At 41.6% G+C, this 14,022-nt stretch overlaps 1 long non-coding RNA gene across 3 annotated transcripts in view; it reads left to right on the top strand.

Annotated features, from left to right (window-relative positions):
• Window positions 1–14,022, top strand: part of LOC122550817 (uncharacterized) — a 333,113-nt gene that overhangs the window by 21,105 nt on the left and 297,986 nt on the right. For all 3 annotated transcript variants that reach the window (XR_015757469.1, XR_015757470.1, XR_015757468.1), the window contains exon 2: window positions 10,116–10,254. This is a non-coding gene — a long non-coding RNA (uncharacterized LOC122550817). The remainder of the gene's footprint in view (window positions 1–10,115; window positions 10,255–14,022) is intronic.

Here is a 14,022-nt window from a genome sequence, read left to right as displayed (position 1 = left end):
CATTCATCTCATCCTACAATCTCATTCTGATTTTAACTGATTGACTGGGTTCAATGTAATTAATTCAGCTTAATTTTATGTGTGTTCTCAATGGGATTCCGACTAAAGTAGAACATAGGTTTAAGATGATTCACCTCAACCTTGAAGTATTAACTTCGGTAATCATTCTCCACTCAACTGTTGTTTTTACCAACTTTTTAATCTTTTTAAACCACCTCCCCCTAAGTCCCAGAAACCCAGGAATGGATCAGTATTCTCAATTATCCAGTGTTGCTGAAACATAAAGAACTACACTTGATGATATGCTTCCATTATTCCATAAAGGAAAAAATTGCATTTATATAGTGCCTTTCATAACTTCAGGACATCTCAAAGTACTTTACAGCCAAGGAATTCCCTCCCTAATGGCAACGTGTGTTTACTGAGAGCATTCGGTCTACAGCAGTTCAAGAAGGCAGTTCACCACTACCTTCTCCAGGACAACTAGAGAGGGGCAATAAATGCTTGCCTGCCAATGACACCCACATCCCATAAGAGAATAAACAAAAAATGCTTTTAAAATGCAGACATGATTGTAATACATTAAGTGCAATGCCAGTTTGTGTACAGCATGCTCCCATGACAGCAATCTGAATATGACTCTTACGTGCTTCTTGTGAGTTTGACAACTTGGTCATGACCAGGATATCAAGGAGTACTTCCCTACATTTTAACAAAGATCTTTTATGTCTGCATGAAAAGTAAATGTGGCCTTGGTTTAACATCTTGTCTGAAAGATGGTACCTCTGACAGAGTCTATCACTTCCTCAGCTGTCCATTGAGATATGAATCGAAAGACAGTGTTTGCTGACATCCGCAACTGTGAAAGTGCAGACAAGAAATGGGGTTTAGGGTGGGCAGTGGAGGAGTTGAAGTGAGGACGTGAGGCAGAAGGGGAAATAAGGATTCACAGCGGGGGACAGAAGAATGTGGGGCAGATGGAATGAAGACACAAAGCAGGAAGGAAGTGAGGACATGGGGTGGTGGATGCTAAGGACACGGATCAGGTGGTCTGGTGAGGATTCAGGGCAGTGGCATGAGGACAGGGGTCAGATGGCAGTGAGGATGCAGGTTGGGGGGCTGTGGGCGTAATGTGTGGGTGTAAGGACATAGGATAGGGGAGTGAAGAAGTGGCACTGGGGAAGAAGATGCCAGGCAGTGGGATGGTTAGGACAGAAGGGTGAGGACGCAGGACCCTGGAGGCAGACTCTCCCACACCTTCCAACCACTCCTCCCCCCCATCTTCCCCACCTGCACTGGATCGCAAGGCACATTCCATGAATTTATTTAAATGTGCATGCACTGGGCAAACCCAGCCAAATCTAAACTTTTAAGTGCAAGTCCTAATATACAACTTGAATTCGCAACCTTTGTGGTGAGAGTGCTCCCAGCTTAGCCAAATTGCCTTTGAGTACACCTACCCATGTTTGCACATATTTTACATCCCATTTAATCCAGCAAAAGTCCAGCATCTGTGGCAAGGACAAATTGGAAAAAAAAAGAGGTTATTGAAAATTTCCCACTCATATCTGTGTCACTCCAATGAAAAATGATAGAAGGTTGTTAATAGTGGGCATGATCCTGTCCTCATCTGACATCCACATCAATAAACTTGCAGCAGAGTTCACTAGATAGCAATCAGTAGCAGAAACCCTGGCTCGTTTTTCCAACTTTAATGCCAAGGCTAATTATAAAGACTTGGCTGAGATCAGCTAATTCAACAGAGACTGAAATTTGACCTCTCTTAATGTTGAGAAGATTTGAAATTGAGTTTAAAAAGTTTCTAATCCCTTTGCTGTTATACCACAGCAGATGTGAAACTGCAGCCTTTTGTAATTTGTTTCTGATTCTGGCCTTAATATTGAAAAAAAAACATGATTGAGGCATTGCTAAAACTGTTCAATGTAGAATATTCTTCAGTAAAGGTACTGGGGAGTGAAGGTACCTTTTACAGTGCAGTTGTTTGTTAGACCATTTAAAATCTAAGGTCATTCTTTACTGGATGTCTGTGTTTTCCATGCTCCAAGATGTTTGAGAGACTTGGACAACCTACATTAGCCAGCTCAAAGCACTGGAAAAGTACTACCATTGGTGCCTTCACGAGATCTTTCAAATCCAGAGGCAAGAAAGATGATACAAGATAAACATCCTTTCCAGGTCTACATGCCCAGGATTGAGACTGTAGTCACTCAAACCACCTCCGGTACATGGGTTATGTCACTCTTATGCTTGACATCAGACTCCCAAAGCAACTGTTTTACCTGGAATTCAGTCGCAGTAGGAGACTGCCAGGAGGAGAGAAGAAATGATCTAGGGATGTCCTCAAACCCAGAAAGAAGTCAAATACCCTTGCCAACTCATGGGCAAACTGTACCCGTAACTGATTAAAATGACAGCAGGATGTGGGACAAACTAAAGGACTATTAAAGTTAGGAACACAGGAATATAGGAACAGGAATAGGCCATTCAGCCCCTCAAGTCTGTTCTCACCATTCAATGAGATCATCGCTGATCTCTAGCCTAACTCCTTATGCCTGCTTTTGACCCATATCATTCAATACCGTTGTTTAACAAAAAATTATCAATCTGAGATATAAAATTAACAACTAATCTGCTATCAACTGCTGTTTGTGGGAAGAGTTCCAAACCTCTTCTACCCTTTGTGTGTTGAAGTACTTCCAAGCATCTCTCCTGAATGGTCTCGCCTAAATTTTCAGACTATGCCCGAGTTCTAGAATCCAGAACCAGTGGAAATAGTTTATCTACCCTGTCTTTTCCTGTTAATATCTTGAGAACTTGAATAAAATTAGCCCTTAACATTCTAAATTCTAGAGAAGACAGGCATAATTTTTATAATCTTTCCTCATAACTTAATTCCTGAAGTCCAGCTTTCATTCCTGTAAATCTATGCTGTACTCTCTTCAAGGCCACTATCTCCTTTTTAAGGTGTGATGCCCAGGTCTACTCAAAATACTCCAAGTGGTGTCTAACCAGAGTTTTGTATTACTGCAGCATAACCGCTATGTCCTTATACTCCAGTCCTCGAGATATAAATCTCAGCATTCTGTTAGATGTCTTGATTATTTTCTGCACCTATTTGTGGCATTGTAAATATCTATGCATCTGAACACCCAGGTCTCCTTGAACAACCATTGTATTTAATTTATATCATCTAGAAACTTATGGTCTGTTCAGCTAGGTATCACTTTGGATTTTGTCTTGTCTAATATTGCCATCAGCTGGATAAGTTTAGATCAGATGTTCTGTATTTCTTAGTATAGTCTTCCAAGCAGAAGTCAATTCAAAGAGAAGTGCTGACATTTTTTTACAGTGCCTGCAAGCCTACCATACAACATTTCATTTTTTTTGTCTTTGTTTTTGTTGTTGCCACCTAACTTATCACCACTTTTATTGTGGAAAAGAGGTATGAGTTTAAAATTGATGCACAGTTCACCTCAGCATGGAGTGAGCATTGGCCCGACCTATCACCTTCATCCCCTCCCCCACTTACCTATTGTACTCTATGCTACTTTCTCCACCCCCACCCTCCTCTAGCTTATCTCTCCATGCTTCAGGCTCTCTGCCTTTATTCCTGGTGAAGGGCTTTTGCCTGAAACGTCGATTTTACTGCTCCTCGGATGCTACCTGAACTGCTGTGCTCTTCAAGCACCACTAATCCAGAATCTGGTTTCCAGCATCTGCAGTCATTGTTTTTACCCATTGGTATTTACTGTCATAGCCACCTTTTGTCACTTCTGGTGTGTTGCTTTTCAGTTGTAACTGAATCAGTCTGCAACAAATAATACTGAATCCCATCAATTCCTTTGTGTCAGCCTATGAACTTTGTAGACCTCCCAGACAAAGATTTTGTATGCAAAGCAATTTTTTCTGGTCTATTTCCTTTGAGCTGTTCCAAACCTTCACTTCCTTAAGCAGGATATTTGTTTCTGCATGGTGCCATCAAATTGTAAATAATTAGTAAAACTCAAAAGAATTCCAGATTCTGTGAATCAGAAACAAAAATAGAAATTGCTGAAAAGCTCAGCAAGTCTGGCAGCATCTGTGGAGAGAAAACAGATTTAACATTTTGAGGTGAGTGATACTTCCTCAGAACTGTTAATGTTTTGAATTGAGTAATTCTTCCTTAGAACTGTTCTGAGGAAGGATTCCTCAACTCAAAACATTAACTCTGATTTCTTTCCACAGATGCTGCCAGACCTGCTGAGCTTTTCCAACAATTCTTAGTTTTGTTTGTGAATAATTAGTTTCTCATTTTCTATTAATGATGAGAGTTCATCACCTTTATTGTGATTAGGCTAACCCCAGAGGTGTGGTAGGGTTGTCCTTACTTCACAATACTTTACCACTCTGAAAATTAGTGAACAAAAAATTATGAGGTTCTATTCCTTGAGCATTGAGTAAGGTAGACAGCAGAATCAACCCTGTCAGATTCAACTGAGGACTTCCATTCTAAAGAGAATTGACAAGTTATATTCAAGGATAATGATACCAAAGGATGCAGTTAAAGATGAAGAGTTTATAATTAAGAGAGGAAGAAAAATAATAATAAATTTGGGAAATAAGTTACCGGGCAGGTCAATTTGAGAAGCCTATCTACATTGAGATGGTTAGATGTATTGCTTACAAAGATTGGAGGATATAAAGCAGAGATAGCTAGGTAGAGTTGATCTGTCAAAAAAGCACAATTTTGCTCAACCTAAAGTCTTTTCACATTACTATAATTTTTTAGGTTCCATCCTGCTTCAATCAAAACCAATATTTGTTGCCCTGAGCACCTTTAATTTTCAAAGACGAGCCCCAGTAACTGCTTCCAATCTGGATGCAATTATTACAGACAGACCATTCAGACATATTTATGGCTTGCCAATTCAGTAAATCTAAGCAAAGGAAGTCAATCCAATATAAACCATATCAGTAAATTAACATTTTCTTTGCCTACAGTTACAGCACTGATAGCCTCCATTAATTTTTACAGGCAGAACACTTCCAATTGTTTTATTATATTTCCCTTCTGGATCTGACCTATTTTGCTGTTAAAATACATGAAAGAAGAAGCAAACAGAAATTTATTGCACCCAAGTTAACAGTTATGTTTTAAATTAATAATGTGATAGTGACTATGATTCTCAAACTTTCTAGTATAATGTCATAGTCATAGTGCTATTTCAGAACAGAAGGAAGCCATTTGGCTCATCAAGTCAATACCAGCTGTCTATCAATCAATCCAGTTAGTCCCATTCCCTTAAATATATTGGCATCCCTGCAAGGTTATTTTCCTCATATGTCTGTACAGGCAAAATTTCACAGCTGCTTTACACTATGAAAATATTCTAACATTGTGGCAGAAACCCAGGACTGCTCAGAGAATACCTAAAAGGTCTCAAGCTAAAATTACTATTTTCCAGCAATTCACCATCAGACAACAATAAAACAGGAGGACCTATTATAGACAATAGACAATAGGTGCAGGAGTAGGCCATTCTGTCCTTCAAGCGTGCACCATCATTCAATATGATCATGGCTGATCATCCTTAAACATTATCCTGTTCCTGCCTTATCTCCATAACCCTTGATTCCACTATCCTTGAGAGCTCTATCCAACTCTTTCTTAAATGAATCCAGAGATTGGGCCTCCACTGCCCTCTGGGGCAGAGCATTCCACACCTCCACCACTCTCTGGGTGAAGAAGTTTCTCCTCATCTCTGTCCTAAATGATCTATCCCGTATTTTTAAGCTGTGTCCTCTGGTTCGGCACTCACCCATCAGCGGAAACATGTTTCCTGCCTCCAGAGTGTCCAAACCTTTAATAACCTTATATGTTTCAATCAGATCCCCTCTCAGTCTTCTAAACTGACAATGTAAACTATGTCACATTGGTAGCATGAAAGAAATGCCTATGAGTTTCAGTATGACCAGGAGCAAGTCTGTGAAACAGAAAAGTTTGAAACAGTTCCAGTGAAAACCAGAGGCCATGAGAAGTCCACGTTTCATGGTAGTACCAGCCTGTGTGATCAATGGAACAATATTTAAACCTATGGTAATTTTCAAATATAAAACCAAGCCAAAAGTCAAGCTCATATGGGGGCTTTTGAACATTCCCATGACAATGGTTGGATTGATGAGGTTAGCATTCAGTTGTGGATTGATAGATAACATGTGGAATAAACTTCCCAATGGCCCATTCATAAAGAGCACAACATATTCATTGGGATATGTTCATATCTCATAGAATCAATAAGATCAAGGGCACATACTAAGAGGTAACAAATAAATTGCAGCTATACCAGGGATGAAAATGTGTTGCTGGAAAAGTGCAGCAGGTCAGGCAGCATCCAAGGAACAGGAGAATCAATGTTTTGGGCATAAGCCCTTCTTCAGGCTTATGCCCGAAACGTCGATTCTCCTGTTCCTTGGATGCTGCCTGACCTGCTGCGCTTTTCCAGCAACACATTTTCAGCTCTGCTCTCCAGCATCTGCAGCCCTCACTTTCTCCAGCTATACCAGGGAGTCTACCATCTGTGGTTCAACCTTTGAATATGTCCTTCAATAGATCATTCCAGGATCATGTTGATGGGGAGCATAATAGATGAATGGTTGATGAAGAAAGACTTCCTCTTAGTACAGAAATAAGAATTCCGACCTGTTTGATGTGGTTTCATTGTCAAATTGTTGGATGCTGCTTATACACAAACTGCTATCAAATCATTCGTAAAACACAGAATATCCGATTCAATGGATGGAGATGAAGATGATTTGATATAGAAGAATGATTCAAAAACTGCAAGTGTCAAATCTGATCCAGAGTGGAATCCTTGTGAAGGTGCACAGCCATAGATACTCAGAGTGAATTTGATGAACTCTATGAGTTGAATCTTCCCATATCTTGGCTAAGTGTCATTTTGCTCAAACGTTATAGAGAGTTTCTCTCACGAGGCACAGTTAAAATTTTTCATGCAATCATTTCAAACTCACCTCATTAACTACCTATCGTACACCTGTGATGCTCCCCTTGTCCAATATTAGCCCATTTTGCCCATTCATTGTGGCTGGACACTAATGCTACTACCATGCTGGTAACATATTTAAAAGGCCATTCCACACCTGGTCATGTGTTGTCAGTTTGAAGCTGCCCAGCATCCATAAAGACGTTTGGTCCAGAAATGGCAGACGTGTGCCTTTGCCAATGGGAACCTAGTGGACATGATGCTGCAGAGGAGGGATGTCCTTTTCCCCAGACCAACAGATGAGGCCACGATCCAAATTATGCCAGCCTAGTCCGAGGTCATGGCTTAAGTCAGTGCAGTGTCCACAAGATCTGTCAAATTGCTCAGAAATGCAGTAAGAAGATCTGTGACCTTCTCTGCTCAGCCAAGGAAAGTGCCACCTCTCATCAAGTTTCATGCTTTACCACTCTGACTATCATCTTCTCTACTTGCTCTTACTCACCCGAGATCTATCCTACATGTTATCTCTGTATTCCCAACCATGCATGTTCTCTGTATTGCCAACTCACCCACTTGGGACACCTCACAATAATTTCTCCAACTGCACTAACACTAATGGCTGTGCAATCCACTTTCACCTCACCCATTCCCTGCCTTTCTCTCAGTGCAGAAGAAATGGTATGGAACAGGGTCAAAAGGACCATGATGGATGATGCGGTGTCTGATATTTGTCTCAACCCATGAAGAGGAGAGGATCTAGATCCTTGCAGGATAAACCATCACTGCTCTCATGGAGATGCACAAACCTAAATGTCCTGACAACCAAGAAAGAAGCAGTGTTCATGTTGTGATAATGCCCTTTACTCCCAGAGAGAATTTAGACTGTAAGACCATAAGATATAGGAACAGAAATTAGGCCATTTAGCTCATCGAGTCTGCTCTGCCATTGGATCATGGCTGATAAGTTTCTCAACCCCATTTTCCCACCTTCTCCCCATAATCTTTGATCTCCTTGATACTCAACAACCCATCTGTCTCAGTCTTAAATTTACTTAATGACTCAGGCCTCCACAGCCTTCTGTAACAATGAATTCATTGATTCAGCACTCTCCGGCTGAAGAAGTTTCTCCTTATCTACATTCTAAAAGGTCTTCTCTTTACTCTAAGGCTGTGCCTTTGGGTCCTAGTCTCTCCTACCAATGGAAACATCTTCCCAACATTTACTCTGTCCAGGCCATTCGGTATTCTGTATGTTTTAATTAGATCCTCCCACTCCCCTATCCATCCCGTATAGACCCAGAACCCTCAAATGTTCCTCCTATGTTAAGCTTTTCATTCCTGGGGCCATTCTTGTGAATCTCCTCTGAACACAGTGCAGGGCCAGTACATCCTTCCTGAGATATGGGGCCCAAAACTGTGTACAATATTCCAAATGTGGTCTGAGCAGAGCCTTATAAAGACTGAGAAGTACATCCCTGCTTTTATATTCAAATCCACTCAAAATAAATGTATCATTGCATTTGCCTCCCTAACTACTGACTCAACCTGCAAGTTTACCTTGAGAGAATCTTGGATGAGAGCTCGCAAGTTTTTTGCACTTCAGACTTCTGAATTTTCTCCCCATTTGTAAAATAGTCCATGCCTCATTCTTCCTACCAAAATGCATGACCTCACACTTAACCATGTTGTACTCCACCTGTCCCTCTACCTATCTTTGTATCATCTGCAAACTTAGTCAGAATGCCCTCTATTCCTTCATCTGGATTGTTAATGTATGAAGTGGTCCCGACACTGAGCCTTGCTAAACACCATTTGTCACCAGCTGCCATCCTGAGAAGGACCCTTCTATCTCCACTCTGCTTTATGCCAGACAGCAAGTATTCTGTCCATGGTAGCACCTTGCCTCTAAAACCATGGGCCCTTATCTTACTCAGTAACCTCCTATGCAGCACCTTGTCAAAGATCTTGTTGAAGTCCAGGTAGATAACATCCATTGGCTCTCGGTCTAAGCTGCTCGTTACTTCCTCAAAACATTCTAGCAGATTTGTCAGGCATGACCTTCCCTTGATGAAATCATGCTGACTCTGTCCTATTTTACCATACACTTGCAAGTATTCAGAAATCTTATTGTTTACAATGGATTCTAGGATCTTATTCACAACTGAGGTTAGGCTAATCAGTCTGTAATTTTCCATCATTTGCCTTACTCACTCTTTGAACAAGGGTGTTATGTTAGCAATTTTCCAGTCCTTTGGGACCCTCCCTAATTCTAGCGATTCCAGAAAGATAACCACTGACGCTTCCACTATCTCTTCAGCTATCTCCCTTAGAACTCTGGTGTGTAGACCAACTGAGGTGATTTATCCACCTTCAGGCCATTCAGTTTTTCTAGCACCTTCTCCTTGGTGATGGCCACCATACTCAGCTCTGCCCCCTCACTCTCTTGAATATTTGGGATATTACTTGTGTTTTTCACCGTGAAGACTGACACTAATTGTTCAGTTCCTTAGCCATTTTCTTGTTTCCCACCACTATCTCTCCAGTGTCATTTTCCTGCAGTCCAATGTCCACTTTTGCCTCTCTTTTGCCCTTTGTATATCTGAAAAAACTCTTACAGTCTTCCTGTATATTATTGGCTAGCTTACCCTCATATTTAATCTTCTCTCTCATTATTTCTTCTGTTGTTACACTCTGTCAGTCTTTGTAAGCTTCCCAATCCTCTGGTTTCCCACTGCCCTTTGCCACATTATATGCTTTCTATTTTGCTTTTATGCTATCCCTTACTTCCCTAGTCAGCCATAGTTGTCTCAGCCTTCTTGTACCATGCTTCTTTTGCCTCAGGATGAATCTCTGCTGTATCTCCTGAATTACTCCCAGAAACTCTTGCCATTTCTGTTCCACTGTCTTTCATGCTAGACTCCTTTCCCAGTCAATTCTACCCAGCTCCTCCCTCATACCTCTGGGTTGTGTTTAGTCAGTTGTAATACCATTGATTCTGTCTTCTTCCTCTCAACTTGCAGAGTCAATTCAATCATATTGTGATCACTGTCTCCTTTCTGGTTTAAATGCCACAACTTTGGAACCTTGGTGATGATGTTTCTCTTTTGTCAGCTGCAGGCACAAGCAGGCTTTCCAAAGTCTCTGCAATCAAGAAAGACCATCCCGCAAGTCATGCCTCATCCACCTCGCATGGATGCTTCTGGGCAACAAAGCTGCTTCCTGCATACCCCACCAGCTGACACCCGAGGAGGTATTTTCTCTAGATTAGTCGGAACATCTCATTACCACATCTTTACAACTGTCTAAGGCATAGAAACTGAGAAATATAGAAACCAAGTGTAGAGTAGGCCATTCAGGTCCACCATTCAATAAGATCATGGCTGATCATCCAACTCAGTGTCCTGTTCCGCTTTCACCACATATCCTTTGTTACCATCAGCCCGAAGGACTATGTCTAATTCATTCTGGAAAACATTCACTATTTTGGCCTCAACCACTTTTTGTTGTAATGCCACAGGCTCACCACTCCCTGAGTAAAGATACATGTCCTCATCTCAGTCCTAAATGCACTATCCCATATCATTAGAATATGACCCCTGATTCTGGACTCCCCAGTCATCCAGTGCATCCTTTCTGCATTTATCCTGTCTAGTCCTGTTGGAATTTTTTTAGGTTTCTATGAGATCCTCCCTCATTCTTGTAAACTCCAGTGATAATAGTCCTAAAACATCCAGTCTCTCTTTCAGACATCAGTCCTGCCATCCCAGGAATCAGTCAGGAGGCAGTAACACCCCAGGTCACTGGCACTCAGAGGGCTCCATGGTGTCAGCAATTAAGGATTTCATACAAATGCATAAGCAGACACAGCAACGGAAAGTAGGCATATCAGGGTAGCAAGGCAATGTAAGAATAAGGCTGTAGGACTGGAGCAAGGCTGCTTAGGACCCTGTATGAGCATCTGGCTGCTTCTATTGACAGTTTCCATAGAGAAGCAGGTCCCAAGTACTCAGAATCTGCTGGATATACGTACACAGACGTTTGAGCTGTGGCATTTTGATAAGGCAAATCAGGGCAAGACTTATATAGATCAGGGTAAGGCCCTGGGTGTGTTGCCAAACAAAGAGACCTAAGGGTGCAGGTGCATTGTTCCTTGATAGTGGAGTTACAGGTAGACAAGGTAGTGAAGAAAGTGGTGCACTTGCCTTTATTTGTCAGTGCATTGAGTATAGCAGTTGGGACTTATGTTGCGGCTGTACAGGACATTGGTGAAGCCACCTTGGAATGCTGTGTTCACTTCTGGTCTCCCTGCTATAGGAAAGATGTTGTGAAATCTAAAGGGTTCTGAAAAGGTTTACAAGGATGTTGCCAGAATTGGAGGATTTGAGCTATAGGGAGAGGTTGAATACACTGGGCCTTTTTTCCCTGGAGCATCAGAGGCTGAGGGGTGACCTTATTTATAGACATTTACGAAATCATGAGTGGCATGGATAGGGTGAATAGCCAAGGTCTTTTTCCCAGAGTAGGCGAGTCCAAAACTAGAGGGCATAGGTTAAGGTGAGAGGAGAAAGATTTAAAAGAGACCTGAGAGACATCTCTTTTCACGCAGAGGATGGTGCATTTATGGAATGAGTTGCCAGAGGAAGAGGTGGAGGCTGGTACAATTACAACATATAATAGTCATCTGGATGGGCATATGAATAGGAAGTGTTTAGAAGGATATGGGCCAAATGCTGGCAAATGGGACTAGGTCAGTTCAGGATCTCTGGTCTGCGTGGAAGAGTTGGACAGGAAGATTTGTTTCTGTGCTAATAATCCTGAGTCTATTGGTGCTCAATACAAACAGTAAGGTGACAGGGAGACAAGGGAGCTCCATGTCACTCCTGGTGACCCTTCCTCACAAGGAGACAGGGTGCTGCTAGAGGAGGAAACACGGACAGAACCTCCACCCCACTCCTGAAGTCATCTCTCAGGACAATCCAGAGGTGCCCAGGCCTTCTAGCTTCTCTCTGCCTGCCACCCTCAGCCCTGTGGGAGTTCAAACTAATGATCTGTCTTTCAGCAGGATGCACTCAGCATGTCTAAGCCGCAAGACACAAAGATTCCCAAGGCTGCCCAACCAAATGTCCAGTGTCAATGGACCTTGGAATCCACTGCAAAAATATTGTAATCCCCTCTCCATCCAAGCATTCTAACCCCAATCCCGAAAACTGAGCTGTCCAGCCTCCCTCCTAAAGCAGTGGCCCCTAATAAACCCTTCTTGACTTTTAGTGCACAGTCCACCAGGACTGACCATGGCCAAATTAGCCAGACAGCCCTGATTGATAAATGACCAGATACCCCATGACTGTTATCTATACAGGCCTCCAACTCTGTTACCATAGCTCCCTGGATTGGTTATACTGGAAGTTCAGTGTGGACTGTTTGGTTGTGGTTAATGCATTTTTGTAGAATTATCTCTCAATAAAACATGTTGCAATGACTTGAAATGCTAATATTATGACTTTTCCTCACATTTCTAAAGGGTAACCAGTTATACCAACAGTTGTGTTTGCATTTTGTTCATGGCGTTCAAGTTATAACCCTGTTTTTGGAAGCTTCAAAGGTCGACTTATGCTATAATTTATGCATGCACAGCAGGTACAGATGAATTTTTGAAGCATTCTTCCTTCAGTGAATAAAACCTTTCCTTATGGGGGCTTTCATTTCAGTTAGCTACAATATGTTTCAGTGAATGTTACAGGAAGTGGCTAAAGAGAAGATTGTGGGAATATCTTCTTTTCAATTTGAGAGCAGAAATCATTTCTCAAAACAAATATCTTTTTCGTGTTTGGCATGAGTGAGTTTGAATGGTACTAAATATATAAGTAACCTGAAGATGATAACTTTTACAAGATGAAGATACCCAGTTCTATGAGGATGTAGTTGGTACTTTTATGTTCATCTTAACAGTCATGAATAATTTATTGCTTCTTTCATATCCTCATTTGTTGCTATGACAGATCTGATTATGCATATTGTTACAAACTGAAGAAAACTCGCAAAACCTAGAAATTTACAGTGTAGAAGAATGTCATTCACCCATAGTCTGACGTGAGCCTTTAAATAAGGTTAAAAGGAAGTTCGGGAAACACTTATGAACAAATTAATTGCTGATGTTTGTGATTTGCTTCAAGTAATTATTTGTACTTTCATGTACTTTAAATTGCTCATCATAAGGCACATACATAAAATAACTTTAAAAAAATTATGACAACATTGGGAAGAGTCCAGGTAATGCAAAATTAATTAGAACAGTGTTTGCTTAAATTTTAATCACGTTTGAATTGCAGAATGGAATTAGAGTCATAGAGTCATAGAGATGTACAGCATAGAAACAGACCCTTCGATCCAACCCTTCCGTGCCGACTAGATAGCCCAACCCAATCTAGTCCCACCTGCCAGCACCCGGTTCATATCCCTCCAAACCCTTCCGATTCATATACCCATCCAAATGCCTCTTAAATGTTGCAATTGTACCAGCCTCCACCACTTCCTCTGGCAGCTCTTCCTCTCCATACACATACCACCCTCTGTAGAAAAAGTTGCCCCATAGGTGTCTTTAATATCTTTCGCATCTCACCCTAAACCTATGCCCTCTAGTTCTGGAATCCCCGACCCCAGGGAAAAGACTTTGTCTATTTATCCTATCCATGCCCCTCATAATTTTGTAAACCTCTATAAGGTCACCCCTCAGCCTCCGCGCTCCAGGGAAATAGCCGCAGCCTGGTCAGCCACTCCCTATAGCTCAAATCCTCCAACCCTGGCAACATCCTTGTAAATCCTTTCAATTTTCACAACATCTGTCCGATAGGAAGGAGACCAGAATTGCACGCAATATTCCAAGAGTGGCCTAACCAATGTCCTGTACAGACGCAACATGACCTCCCAACTGCTGTACTCAACACTCTGACCAATAAAGGAAAGCATACCAAACGCCTTCTTCACTATCCTATCTACCTGCGACTCCACTTTCAAGGAG

This window comes from Chiloscyllium plagiosum, unplaced genomic scaffold, assembly GCF_037043375.1.
Source record: "Chiloscyllium plagiosum isolate Xiang-an unplaced genomic scaffold, Cpla_swu_hap1 HiC_scaffold_6, whole genome shotgun sequence".
NCBI classification, from domain to species: domain Eukaryota; kingdom Metazoa; phylum Chordata; class Chondrichthyes; order Orectolobiformes; family Hemiscylliidae; genus Chiloscyllium; species Chiloscyllium plagiosum.
Note: the sequence above shows the minus strand (reverse complement) of the source record. Positions and strands in the feature narration are given on the sequence as shown.